Source organism: Aotus nancymaae, unplaced genomic scaffold (assembly GCF_030222135.1).
Source record: "Aotus nancymaae isolate 86718 unplaced genomic scaffold, 86718_ANA_hifiasm-v0.15.2.pri h1tg000036l, whole genome shotgun sequence".
Taxonomy (NCBI): Eukaryota; Metazoa; Chordata; class Mammalia; order Primates; family Aotidae; genus Aotus; species Aotus nancymaae.
This window is the reverse complement of record NW_026988450.1, coordinates 50,746,391-50,759,336: the sequence shown is the minus strand read 5'-3', so window position 1 is coordinate 50,759,336 and position 12,946 is coordinate 50,746,391. Positions and strand designations below refer to the sequence as shown.

Sequence of the window (12,946 nt, the reverse complement as noted above, 5' to 3'; positions counted from 1 at the left end):
GTTCACCTTGATGTGATAAAAAAGTGAAAGTGATTTTTTTTTTTTTTGAGGCAGAGTTTCGCTCTTATCTCCCAGGCTAGAGTGCAATGGCACGATCTCGGCTCACTGCAACCTCCACCTCCCAGGTTCAAGCGATTCTTCTGCCTCAGCCTCCTGAGTAACTGGGATTACAGGCACCTGCCACCATGCCCAGCTAATTTTTGTATTTTTTAATAGAGACGGAATTTCGCCATGTAGGCCAGGCTTGTCTCGAACTCCTGACCTCAGGTGATCTGCCCACCTCAGCCTCCCAAAGTGCTGGGATTACAGGCATGAGCCACCACATCTGGCCAAGTGAAATTGTTTTATTCTAAATTTGGTAGGCCAGTCCTTCTAATGAGTCCTATAGAAGAGTAATAAAATAGTTGAAGTCATGTTCAATAAAATCTAATGGTTTTTCCCTCGTGGCATTGAGAACTAAGTCTCAACCCTATTGCGTTTCTCCTGGAGGCCAGGATAGAGTTGTGCATTGTAACTAGTAATGATCAGGCAGTCTAGGAAGCTCCTTCTTCTTGAGATAATTTGGTTGAACTGTTTATGGATATCACAACCCTAGACATGGCAGTGCCATTGCTTTAGTTCCTTGGCTCTTTCTGACATCAAGCTAAAGCATAATAAGAAAATGTGTGTTTTTGCCTAAAGACAGTACAGCTTGAGTAGGATTTAAGATAAGAACACTTCCCATTGGCATGGAGGTGTAGTGAATCAATATGACGCTATTAGCTCCTAGTCATTTCTGTTCCTCCTGCAGCACCTGGGTCCTTCTCTGTGTTTATTGTCTCAGGGGCAAGCAATTCCTTGCTAGAGTGAGCAGCAAATAAGCTAGACTTCATCTATCATTCACATGGAGCAAAGGGAGACCATGAGAGTTCATGCTGCAGGTTTGCAGCATCTGCCAGACCCAAATGAAGATGATTTGGATGAGAAATTGACAGGAAAGCTCTTAGGGCAGTGAAGAAGTCATTCTCTGCTTGACTACAGTGGGCTCGAGAGAGTAGTGAGCAAGGCAGGGAAGAGGATGACCTCTTCAACAGGTGTTAAACTTCCTAACAGGGGCTTTCCACAAGAATGGGCTGAACTCAGCAAATGTTGCCCAAATTTTCTGGGGTTTTTGGGATTTTGTTCAAGAATTTCAGACAATTTAGTAAAAATTGCCTAGTGGCAGAAGTCCAGATAACCATAGATGGGAAGAATACATGTAAAGAAATTATTTGAAAGCAAGTATATGAATAGACTCTAGAATTGCAATTATTACTGATTTCCTGTGGGTTGGATATCTCTCTTTAGCCTCCTTAAGCCTGGATTGTTTTGTCTGGGTCCCCAAGAAATCTATATTCTTCCCAAGACTCCATGTGACTAGCTTCTCAGTTATAGGATGTTACATGGAATTTCATTTTTTCTGTAGTTTTCTAAGGTAAGGACTTCATGGCTCCTCTTCTTAAAAGAATGAATGCTGTTTTAGTTCGTTTAGTCTGGGAGCTCATTATTCTTTATTTTCAATGTCACACAAATTCCCCTCTGTCAAAAAATGATGATTTTTGTCAATAGGATACCTTTCATTTAGGAATAATATGGAGAGAGATTATCTCAGAGGCTGAGAGCATGAGACACCAAATATTCAGAGGACAATTAAAGTATGCTTCCAGATATTTTCAAATATAGCCACAGAGACAAATACTGATCAGTCGAGTAATTGATTCCCTGCCAACTCTTTTCCATCCAGTCATGTTCTTAATGCCAAAACAGCTAATAAATTCGGTGAAAACAAAAACAGACTGCTTTTGTATATAGAAAAAAATAGAAAGAGAGTAGTTTATTTCCCAGCAATTTTGCAACAAATTTTTAGTGTCATATAGACATAAGAGAATGGTGTTTACTGGAGATGAATGATGATTTCAATTAATGAACAAATGTTGATTAAGTACCTACTAACCTGAGTCCTAGGGATGAATTATGTGGTATAATATGGACTTACATATTTGGTAACAGATTATGTTTCTAGAAACATAATTCATTTATTCATTCAATAAATATATATTGAGCACTTGCTATGTGACAGGCACTGTGTTAGATGGCGGGGATATTAATAGGGACAGGAAGGCATGCAGCTGAGAAGAATGGGGTTGGGAGCAATGTTCATCAAAGAATCATACAAATAAATTTTACAAATGTGTTAAGTACCATGATAGAAAACAACAACAGCAAAAACAAGGAACCAAGACACTATAAAATGCAGGCATCACACCTAGTCTCAGTGGGGATCAGGGAAGGCTACCCTGCAAAAATCTGGGGAGAGAGGCGGAAGAATGGCCATGGAAGAGGTTCCAAGACAGAGAAGAGAGAATGAAGCTTACTAAGAACTGAGCCAGAGGTAGCGTTGCTGGAGAGCAAGGTGGGCATCCTATGGGGGAAAGCTAGAGAGGTGGCACGAACCAGATCACGAAAGACTTAGTAGAGAATGAATGAATGAACCAACATGAGTAATTGGGTCTTCTGTAAAAATAAAAGGAGTTTGCAATTGTGTAATGACTCTGCTGATAGGGAGAAGATATTCATTTACTCACCCAGCCAATATTCCCAAGACACCTTGTTCCCATGGATGTTAAATTCTAGTGAAACAGGCAGATAATATGCCAATAGGCAAATATATGGGTTTTATACTAAGCTTTTGCTTAAAAGTAAGTAATATATGTCTTTAGATGGAATTTTAAAATGATTTCAAATATAAATTGCATTGTATGTAAATGTGGTTTTTCTTCTGTTTAGTTAAATAAAGGCATATGCTCTAGAAGTTCTAAGAAGATGCTCAGGACAGGTGTCCTTCATAGTACCCAATTCACAGTCAAAGACTTTGAAGAAATTCCAAGAGAGGAAAATGAGAGAAACCAGGCTACGTATTAGTTTGTTTTTGTTTCTGAGGCAATAGTGATCCCATTGTCCTCCCTGTACTTCATTCTGGATTGGTGAAGGGAGGAGAAAGGGACCAAGATGAAGACTTAAATGAAACTCATCAAGTCTAACACTAATGGAGAAGGGTCTGAGAGGGAGGGCATTTCAGAGTCTTTCTATTTCTTTGGTTTTATTTTGTTTGTTTGTTTTTGAAATGGGATCTCACTCTGTTGCCCAGGCTGGAGTACAAAAGTGCAATATTGGCTCACTGAAGCCTCAGCCTCCTGGGTTCAGGTGATCCTCCTGCCTCAGCCTTCCGAGTAGCAGAGACTACAAGTGCGCACTACCACGCCCAGCTAATTTTTTCATTTTTTTGTGGAGTCAGAGCATCTCACTGTGTGGCCCAGCCTAGTCTAGAACTCATGACCTTAAGCAATTCTTCTGTGTTGGCCTCCCAAAGTGTTGGAGTTACAGACATGAGCCACCACATCTGGCCTCTTTCTATTTCTTCTTACAAAAAGATCTTATTATATCTTATTATATATTTAATAAGCTTTATACATTTTGCACATTTAGTGTCTCTAGAAAAGGTTCACATCTTAGAATCAATATGCACATTTAGGGAGAGGGATTTCTTTCCCACATTCTCAAAAGCTGTTATTTCATATTGCTTCTTAAAGTCATCAGTGACTTACAACACAGAAAACAATACATGCCTGGAACCTTATTTCAGGTTTTCAACTGTGCCTGTCTTTTATGAAGGTCTGCTGGAAGACTTTTTGGTGCAATGTTTGCATAGCTACTTAAAGAGTATTACTGACATCAGTGGAATTACACTAGGGCACCAGTGAAGATTACCTTCAGGTCTTGTTTGCAAAAGTCAGAGGGTTTGATATAAGTAGTTCATTATATCAAAGGGGCGCATAATAATGATCAGTTCAGAAACTTCCTTGTTTCTGACTTTTCTACTGTATGAATCAAAGTGATTATTTCTGTGTATGTTATTTTAATCTGTTTAGGTTGCTATAACAAAATACCATAAACTGGGTGACTTATAAACAACAGAAATTTATTTCCCACAGTTCTTGAGGCTGGGAAATCCAAGATCAAGGTGCTGGCAGATTCAGTGTCTGTCGAGGTCCTATTTCCTAGTTCATAGATGGTGACTTCTCGCTGTATCCTCCCATGGTAGAAGGGGAAAATGAATGCTCTGGGGTCTCTTTCATAAGGACACTAAATCTGCCTTCATGTCCTAATCACCTGCCTCAAACTCCACCTTCTAGTATAATCACCTTGGGGGTTAGAACTTCAACATACGAATTTGGGGAGGGAGGCAGACACAAATATTCAGACCACAGCATATGCCAACAATCTCAGAACTGGGAGGAATGATGGGCATGTTGTTAGGCTGATCCTTTAGTACAAGTTTTTCTCAACATAGCACTATTGTCATGTTGAACCAGATAATTCTTTTGCAAGGGACTTTCTTGCACATTATAGGATGTATTGCAGTATCCTGGTACCAGTCGTAGATGCCCCAGCCGTGACAACCATCTGTAGGCATTGCCAAATGTCTCCTGGGAAGGGCAAACATCACTCTCAGTTGAGAACCCTGCTTTAGTGCATCCTTATCAGTGATTCGCACTGCTTTGTTTTAGCCTTGTATTGTAGTTGTATCTCAAATGTGTGCAGTTCTAAATGCATAGCTTTCAGTTTTACAGGATGGTATCTTTACAGTTCTGTAATTCTCACGTCCAAATTAAAGATGACATTATGAAACCAGAATTATAAGATGAAATAATTAGATATTTACTCAGCCAGGTATGAGAATTTCTAATGTGATAATATTTTTTTTGGGGAGTTACACATTTTGACAGCCTTGTTTTATTTGCTAAAACCTTAGAAAATTTTACCCTCAAAGTTTAAAACTTACTTAGTGGTTCAACTGTTTCTTAAGAAGATGCATTTATGAGTGTCTTCATGTTACAAAGACTCCACGTCAGTCAGCTGCAAGAATTAAGAGCCTTTCGGTGCCTTGGCACCAAACTTAAATTAGACTTAAATGAGGTACATTTAATGAAATCAATTCTAGTTTTATAGGAAGCTGAGAACAACAGAGAGAAAAAGTGCTGCTCTTATGTCCTTTGGTGATGGCGTTTGACATTTTAGTGTAATTTATTATAATAGTATACTAGTTTAATGTTCCTTCATAATCTGTGGTTTAATCAAAGTTTCTGAAAATGGGAAGAATGTGTTCTATCTGTCACTGCAAAGCTAAGAAATGGTATTTCAAAATCACTTAAATCATAAATGATTAGATCTTCTGAAGTGGTATTTTACTAAGCTATGGTGCAGGGGAAAACTTCAAATTGCAAAAATGTACTTAGACATGTGAGTAATATGTGACACCCTTAAAAAGATTATTTTTACATAAAATTCCTTCTTCTTTGTATTTTTTATTTTAATATATATTTATTTTGTTAGGTGGTTTTATGAAAGCGAAATTCCTTTTTACTGTTATTGTTTACCTCACTTAAAAGCTTCCTGCCTTCCTTAAAGTGTCACATATAGTTCAAATGAAGCCAATATTATTTGTAAAAGAGAGCTTCTTCTGTGTCATAATCATGTTTAGAAGTATTGAAGACTTCTGATTATCAGGCCAGGCACAGTGGCTCAAGCCTGTAATCCCAGCACTTTGGGAGGCTGAGGTGGGCAGATCATGAGGTCAGGAGTTCTAGACCAGCCTGGCCAACATGGTGAAACCCCATCTGTACGAAAAAACAAACAAACAAAAAATTAGCTGAGCATGTTGGTGCATGCCTGTAATCCCAGCTACTTGGGAGGTTGAGGCAGGAGCATCATTTGAACCCTGGAGGTGGAGGTTGCAGTGAGCCAAGATCACGCCACTGCCACTGCACTCTAGCCTGGGTGATAGAGCGAGACTCCATCTCAAAAAAAAAAAAAAAAAAAAGAAAAAGAAAAAAGACTCTGATTATCTCAAAAATAAAGTTCTACCTTCTTTTCATGACATTTGAGGCCCTCTAGTAACTGGCTGCAATCAGTCTTTTCACATTTACCTTCATTACCTCCCTTTGCCCTGTCCCCGTATCATATTCCAGACATAATGAATGAGGTGGCCCGGGTCGTCCTTGCACTTTTCGGCCTCCATAGCCCTTCTCATGTTGTGATTTCCACCCCTCAAATTCCAATCCACTCTTAAGAATCATTTATTTCACAAGACATTCTCAAATTTTCTTAGTTGGAATTAAACTCTCTCTTTTTTTGTATAATGCTTTGAAAGCACTAGACTAGTGCTTTTCAAAGTATCTGTGGAAGAACTAGATTTTTTAAAAACTTTCCAATTCATCACAAGCCAATAGGTGTCCTTCTGCTTATGACTAGTACTTAGAATCTACCACAGGAAACTCACCATGCAAGTTTGGCAATCTCCAAACCATTCTATACCCCATTCAATGAGATGAGTTCACTTGATCATACATTTGGATGCTGCAGCAATGTCCAGCTGGTATAAAAGTTTATTGACAATTACTTGCAATATCTGTATTTGCCTTATTGAAGTCTGATAAGACTGGTCCATAGTCCACACTGAAAGTAGTGCTGTCTTAGACTATAAGCTCCATGAAGACAGAACCTAGGGCTGCTTGTTTTCATTATCATAATCCTAGGACCTGGCATTGACTGTCACATAACAGCACATTGATTACATGCAGAGGTTCTGTAGGTAGCAGTTCCTGCCTCCAAAGTTACTTGGACCAGATCTTGGTTACTTTTTAACACCTATAAGATCATCATACTTTACTTAGAAAACAAGAATAAATGGGACTATCAGGCTGATTTATTTTTAAAATACATGTTCTTTAATATAAAATCTACTAAAAGAAAACAGAATCTTAGCCTCCTGGGGCTGGTATGACCTCTTTATAAATAAAGATCATTTGATCAATAATTTAATTTTCCTTCACTAGATAGTTGTAAAAATTCACTTCAAGTTCACTTAAGTAAAATAAAGGAAGCTTAAAAGAAATCTATAACAGCCTCTTAAATAGCAAGACTGTATGAGAGAAATGTGTTCCTTGTACAAGGGAACCCCTGTAAAAAACAAAATTGTATTTAAAACCAAAACAGCTTTCTATTATACAGCTCAAGGAGATACACTGAATCTGGAACAGTCTAAAATTGTATTTCTGAAAATGAGAATCACATGGAGTTAGTTTAGCATCTACCAATGTAATTTCTATGGGACGGAGTAACATTTTTAAAAATTTAAAATGCAAGATTCTTAATAAATTACTTGACAATGCTATTTGAACATAACATCTCTAACTTTCAGTAGTTCAAGAATGTCTTCTGAAGTGGTAGGAAATTGCAGTTGAATGTTCATAGTTTTCACTGAATGTTTCATTATATTAATGTTAACAGCCAAGAAAAACAAGGACATTTACTATATGTTTTTCCCACCCTTAGCCACTTACTTTTCCATGGAACATTTGTTATTTCTGGGAAACATATGGCATATGCCCAGAACCATAATTAGTAACAGTTTGATGTTATAGGAATTCAAAACTTAGTTATTTTCTAGCTTCATTAGATAGTGGCTCCTCTGAAATATAAAAGCAACAAATACAGATCCTAAGAGTACATTCTAGGGTCAGCATTTTTCTCATTTACTAACTGGAGTATTTGCTTGTTTTGATGGAGAGGTGTTCAAATAGCTCTTCCCCAGAGCCAGAAGGAGGCGCTGCTCTAAGAACTTTATATATATCAACTTATTTAATCACTGCAGTAACCAGTGAGGAAAAAAGAGGCACAAAGACATTAATTTGCCCAAAGTCATTTAAATGGGAAATTGTGTGGTCAGAATTCCTCTTAGGGAGTCTGGCTCCAGGGTCTATGTTATAACATTCATACACAGTATCTTTTACACAATACTGCTCCACTAAAGAGATGAAAGCTTCCAGAATTCCACTGGTTAAATCCTGTTGGAAAGGTTATTTTCTTGCAGACTATTTTTGGCTAATGCTTACTTAGTAGCTGGGAAATGCAGAATGACTGAGGAATGCTGGATAACCAGGAATGCTGGATAACCAGGAATGCTGGATAAATGGGGGAATGCTGGGTAACTAGGAATGCTGGATAATAGGGGAATGCTGAATAATTGGGAATTCTGCGTAACCAGGAATGCTGGATAATAGGGGAATGCTGGGTAATTGGGAATTCTGGGTAGTCAGAGAATGCTGGGTAACTGGGGGCAGGGAGGGGAGGCACAAGAAGTCATTAGTTAGCAGCTCACCCTAAGCACGCTTCTAGTAGCTGTAAACAAGAGGGTTGTCATTAATACAGAATCTGGGACTGCTGCAATATTGGTGATCCTCACATAAGATCCTTCAAATCAGTATTATCTTTGAATCAGAAGTATATGTATTTATAGATGCATTTTACTTCAAATCTTTAACTGTATTTAAAATTCACAGTTTTCTAGCACTTGCTGAATATACTTATACAATAGCAGAGAGGAGACATTTCAGGGAAAGCATGTTGCTTATTTATGAATTCATTTATTTTTTTACTTAAGACCTGAAGACTTTGTGGGGGAGTGGGTTAGCAGAGAGAACCTTTAGTCTTTCCAACAGGAAACTTACCACTGAGCTCTGATACATATCTAGCCAGGGGACACTTTTGCTTTGTGCTGGAAGTCATCCGTTGCTGAGGCTGATTATTCAAAGAAGGCAAAACGTCTCATCAATATAAAAATGTAGTTTGTCCCATCTTGTGTTACTAATGCAGTTATTAAGGACTGAAGATGCAACATTGCTTAGCAACATGCATAATAGTATTTACTATTATTGTATTTGAGCAGCAGCAGCAATAGTACTATGTCTTGTAAATGTCCTGGTGACATTTTATTTTCCTTCTCATTTAACATTACCTGTATCCATTGCCATGGTATTAAGCAAAATGCTAAGTCTGTGGTAGGTAGAGTGGATTTACATACACTCCCTTAAGTACAGAGATCAGCCCTGAAAGCTGGCATTAGCCCAATATAAAACCAAAAGGAAATTAGTCTGCAGGTAAGAAAAAGTAGTAAAGGATTCCTACAACTGTCATGGTCTATATAGGGCTTCTAATTTTCACTACCAGCAAGTATATCATGGTGGTGATGTCCTGTGAGATGCAGGAACTTGCTATACTGTTCAGGGTATTTGTTTTGTCATCTCTAACCTTTCAGGCAGCAACTAGTGTTCATAATATTATGCAGCCATCAAAAACGATTAATTCGTGTCCTTTGTAGGGACATGGATGAAGTTGGAAACCATCATTCTCAGCAAACTGACACAAGAACAGAAAATCAAACATCGCATGTTCTCACTCATAGATGGGTGTTGAACAATGAGAACACATGGACACGGTGCGGGGGAGCATCACACACTGGGGTCTGTCGGGGGGGGGGAAGGGGAGGGACAGCGCGGGGTGGGGAGTTGGGGAGAGATAGCATGGGGAGAAATGCCAGATATAGGTGATGGGGAGGAAGGCAGCAAATCACACTGCCATGTATGTACCTATGCAACAATCTTGCATGTTCTTCACATGTACCCCAAAACCTAAAATGCAATAAAAAATTAATAATAAAAAAAAGCAAACATAATCCCTATTTCCTCCTAACGAAAAGACAGCACTTTCACTAATAACAGTGCTAGCACTCCCTTGTCATTTACACTTACCCTGTGTGTTGGAGAACAAGTTGATGTCTCCGAGAATTCGATCTGGGTGGACTTCTATCCAATCCCTCCTTTCTTCTCCAAAAAAGAAGAGCAACTGTACGTCTGTGAATTCGGGCATTCCTCTACTACTTTCCCTTTTTCTGTCTCCACAGTCATCCTAGCTTGATCTCTTAAATCCTGGTATTCTAACTTGACTTCTGCTTGGGGAAGAGCAAGAAATCCCAGAGGTTAGGACCATCTACCTAGAAAGACTGTCTCTAAAACAGTTGAAAAGTTGTGAGAGGAAAGAGAGGCCAAACTTCTCTCATAAAAACAATAGAGAAAGAATCAGTTCACCACTACAACAGAGGCAGCCATTCATCCTGGAGGGGAGAGATGTTCCACTTGTGACTGTCACCCAGTGATAGATGTCTTTTCAATTCCAGGACATGTGGAGGTGCTTTAGGGATTTGAATCAGTGAGCAGATTGTTTAGTTCTTTGTCCTTCCCAGGAAGGGGTTCTGAATATGGACATCTTCCTCATGCCGTTTCAGGTTTTGGTGCCTTCCGTGTCCTTGGCTTTGCTTTTGCTTTGTTGTGTCTTAGAATCATTAATTAATTTTGGACCCAGTTCCTTCTGCGCATTTGCTAATTGGATGTTTTGAAAAATTGCTCCATGCTGGCTTCAATAATGAGGAGAGAATTAAAAGGCTAAGAAGTGCTGGGAGAGATAGGCAGACCACAATGGTTGTAGAAATCTAGTAAAAACCAGTGGAGTTATTCACCCAGCAACCAGGGGACACGGAGCACCGAGCAGAGCACTTAGAAAAAAATACAATGGGCCGGGCGCGGTGGCTCAAGCCTGTAATCCCAGCACTTTGGGAGGCCGAGGCGGGTGGATCACGAGGTCAAGAGATCGAGACCATCCTGGTCAACATGGTGAAACCCCGTCTCTACTAATACAAAAAATTAGCTGGGCACGGTGGCACGTGCCTGTAATCCCAGCTACTCAGGAGGCTGAGGCAGGAGAATTGCCTGAACCCAGGAGGCGGAGGTTGCGGTGAGCCGAGATCGCGCCATTGCACTCCAGCCTGGGTATCAAGAGCGAAACTCCGCCTCAAAAAAAAAAAAAAAAAAGAAAAAAATACAATGAAGTGATGAAAGGGACAGGGTCAGTGAGGGTGCCTGTTTTTTAGAAGAACATTTGCAAGGAGGAAAATCCTGTGTGAAGGGTGCATTGGCTGGACAGCTTGAGCTAGCTGCTGCCTCCTGTCGAGGAGAGGAGTTCCCTGAACGGGACGAGGGGCCAGGACTTTGGAGTCCAACGTCCTGACATCTGTGTCTGGACTCTGCAATTTCCTGACTGTGGGATGTGGAATAAATGACTTTACTCTGATCATCCAGTTCTTCATCTGTGAAATGAAAAATAATAGTGGGAACTTGTGTCATGGTGTTGTGGGGAGGAATAAGTGAGATCAAGTTGGTCAGAGTGTCTAGACTACTTCCCGGCACACAGCAAACTTTCAGTACTGGCTTATCATTATTATTATGCAATTATGTTGTCAATTTAATGATGTAATAATAAAATATTAACATAGGTAACATGCTTAGCCTGGCATAGCTCAGAATTTAAAATACTTTGTAGGAGAATTATTGTTTCCATTTATTTCTCTCCTTTCTCTTTCTGGTCAGTTTATTTTTCCCCCTTACCCCTCTCCCGCCTCTTCTACTTAGAAAGAGGAGAGGAGTTAATAATTGGATAAGAGGCTGGGCACAGTGACTCATGCCTGTATTCCCAGTGCTTTAGGAGGCTAAGGCAAGAGGATCACTTGGGCCCGGGAATTCGAGACCAACCTAAGCAACATAGTAAGACCTCGTCTCTACAAAAAATTGTTTAAATATTAGCCAGGTGTGGTGGGCGCACCTGTAGTCCTCACTGTTCAGGAGGCTGAGGCAGGAGGATCACTTGATCCCAGGAGTTGGACGTTAGAGTGAGCTATGATTGTACCACTGAACTCCAGCCTAGGCAACAGAGGAAGACCCTGTCTCAGAAAAAAAACAAAAATTGATTAAGGAAAGTGCAGCTGTTTATGTGGGGGCTTTTGGTTGTTGGGATACAGCAGAAATGTGGGAAATGCTGAAAGAGGCCATCAGCATCCAGCTGGCCAGATAACCCGTGGAAACCCTTCCCAGTTTGTATCCTCTCATCCTGGGCTGCTGCTTATTTGGCAGTTAGACATAGGTGATTTACAATTTCAGATACTAGACTTTCTCCTCCATTAACACGTAAACTTTCACAATAGAAAAATTTATTGTGTCTTTTGTTTACTGCTAATTCTCTAGTGTCTAGATACAGTTATCAGCTCCAGCTTTGGGCTGAACCTCCTGAAAATCCTCAAACGGGCCTTCAAGTTCTGACACAATCTCCCCCACCCCATGTGACCTCTCTGATTTTATCTCCTACTACTCTCTAAAATCTAGCTGGATATATTCAGAGCAGATAAGACTTTTAGGACATATAAAAGACATCTAGCAGCAAAGTATAGTAGAAAGATTTAGAATGAATCATGCTTGAAGTCTAAGTTCTAGTTCTGCTACTATTTCCTGGGGTGAAACTGAGCCAACTCATGTGACCGTTCTAGGCTTTAGCCTCTACACTGAAAGAGTTTTGGATCAGGGTGCTTCTAATTGTAAATTTAATGGCAATGCTGTCCTTGGTTATAGCAAAATATAAAGTTGATTTATCCATTCAGAAACATTTCTGTGTATTTTTGGTCCCTGGTGTGAAATTGTGAATCCTAGCCTGGTGATTCATAGGCTAACAGCTGCTTTCCCACCCTCTACCCCAAGCTCAGGGCTTTGCAAAGGGGGCGGCAGTATGTCCAGAGCTGACATCATGCCCCGTTCTTCTGAGGTCCAAGTCATTTCTATGAAGCAGCATTTCCCAGGCTTTTGTCATTCAGGTTTTATCTCCATGATTTCTACTATATCACATTCTAGCTATATTATTTTTTACTTAGTGTCTTTCTTTAAACAACTTCCTCTTTATATTTTATCTTGCACTTGCCCTAAGTAGTGGTTATAGCTGTGAATAGCTTTGAAATTGGATATGCCAGCTATACTTTTTTCTAAAGCACATGAAAATACACAACCACAATCCACCATAACTAGGTACCACTAAAATTGTCTTGAGTAACTCCAGTGGTTTGCCTTGCACACATTGGGAAGCACCACCATGAAGATGAGGGACAGAGCTTTGGAGCTTTCACCATCTTCAGTGTCCTTCTTCCAGCGATCTT

At 39.7% G+C, this 12,946-nt stretch overlaps 1 protein-coding gene across 1 annotated transcript in view; it reads left to right on the top strand.

Annotated features, from left to right (window-relative positions):
* NCALD (neurocalcin delta) overlaps window positions 1–12,946 on the top strand; it is a 248,214-nt gene that overhangs the window by 26,284 nt on the left and 208,984 nt on the right. The window lies entirely within an intron of this gene.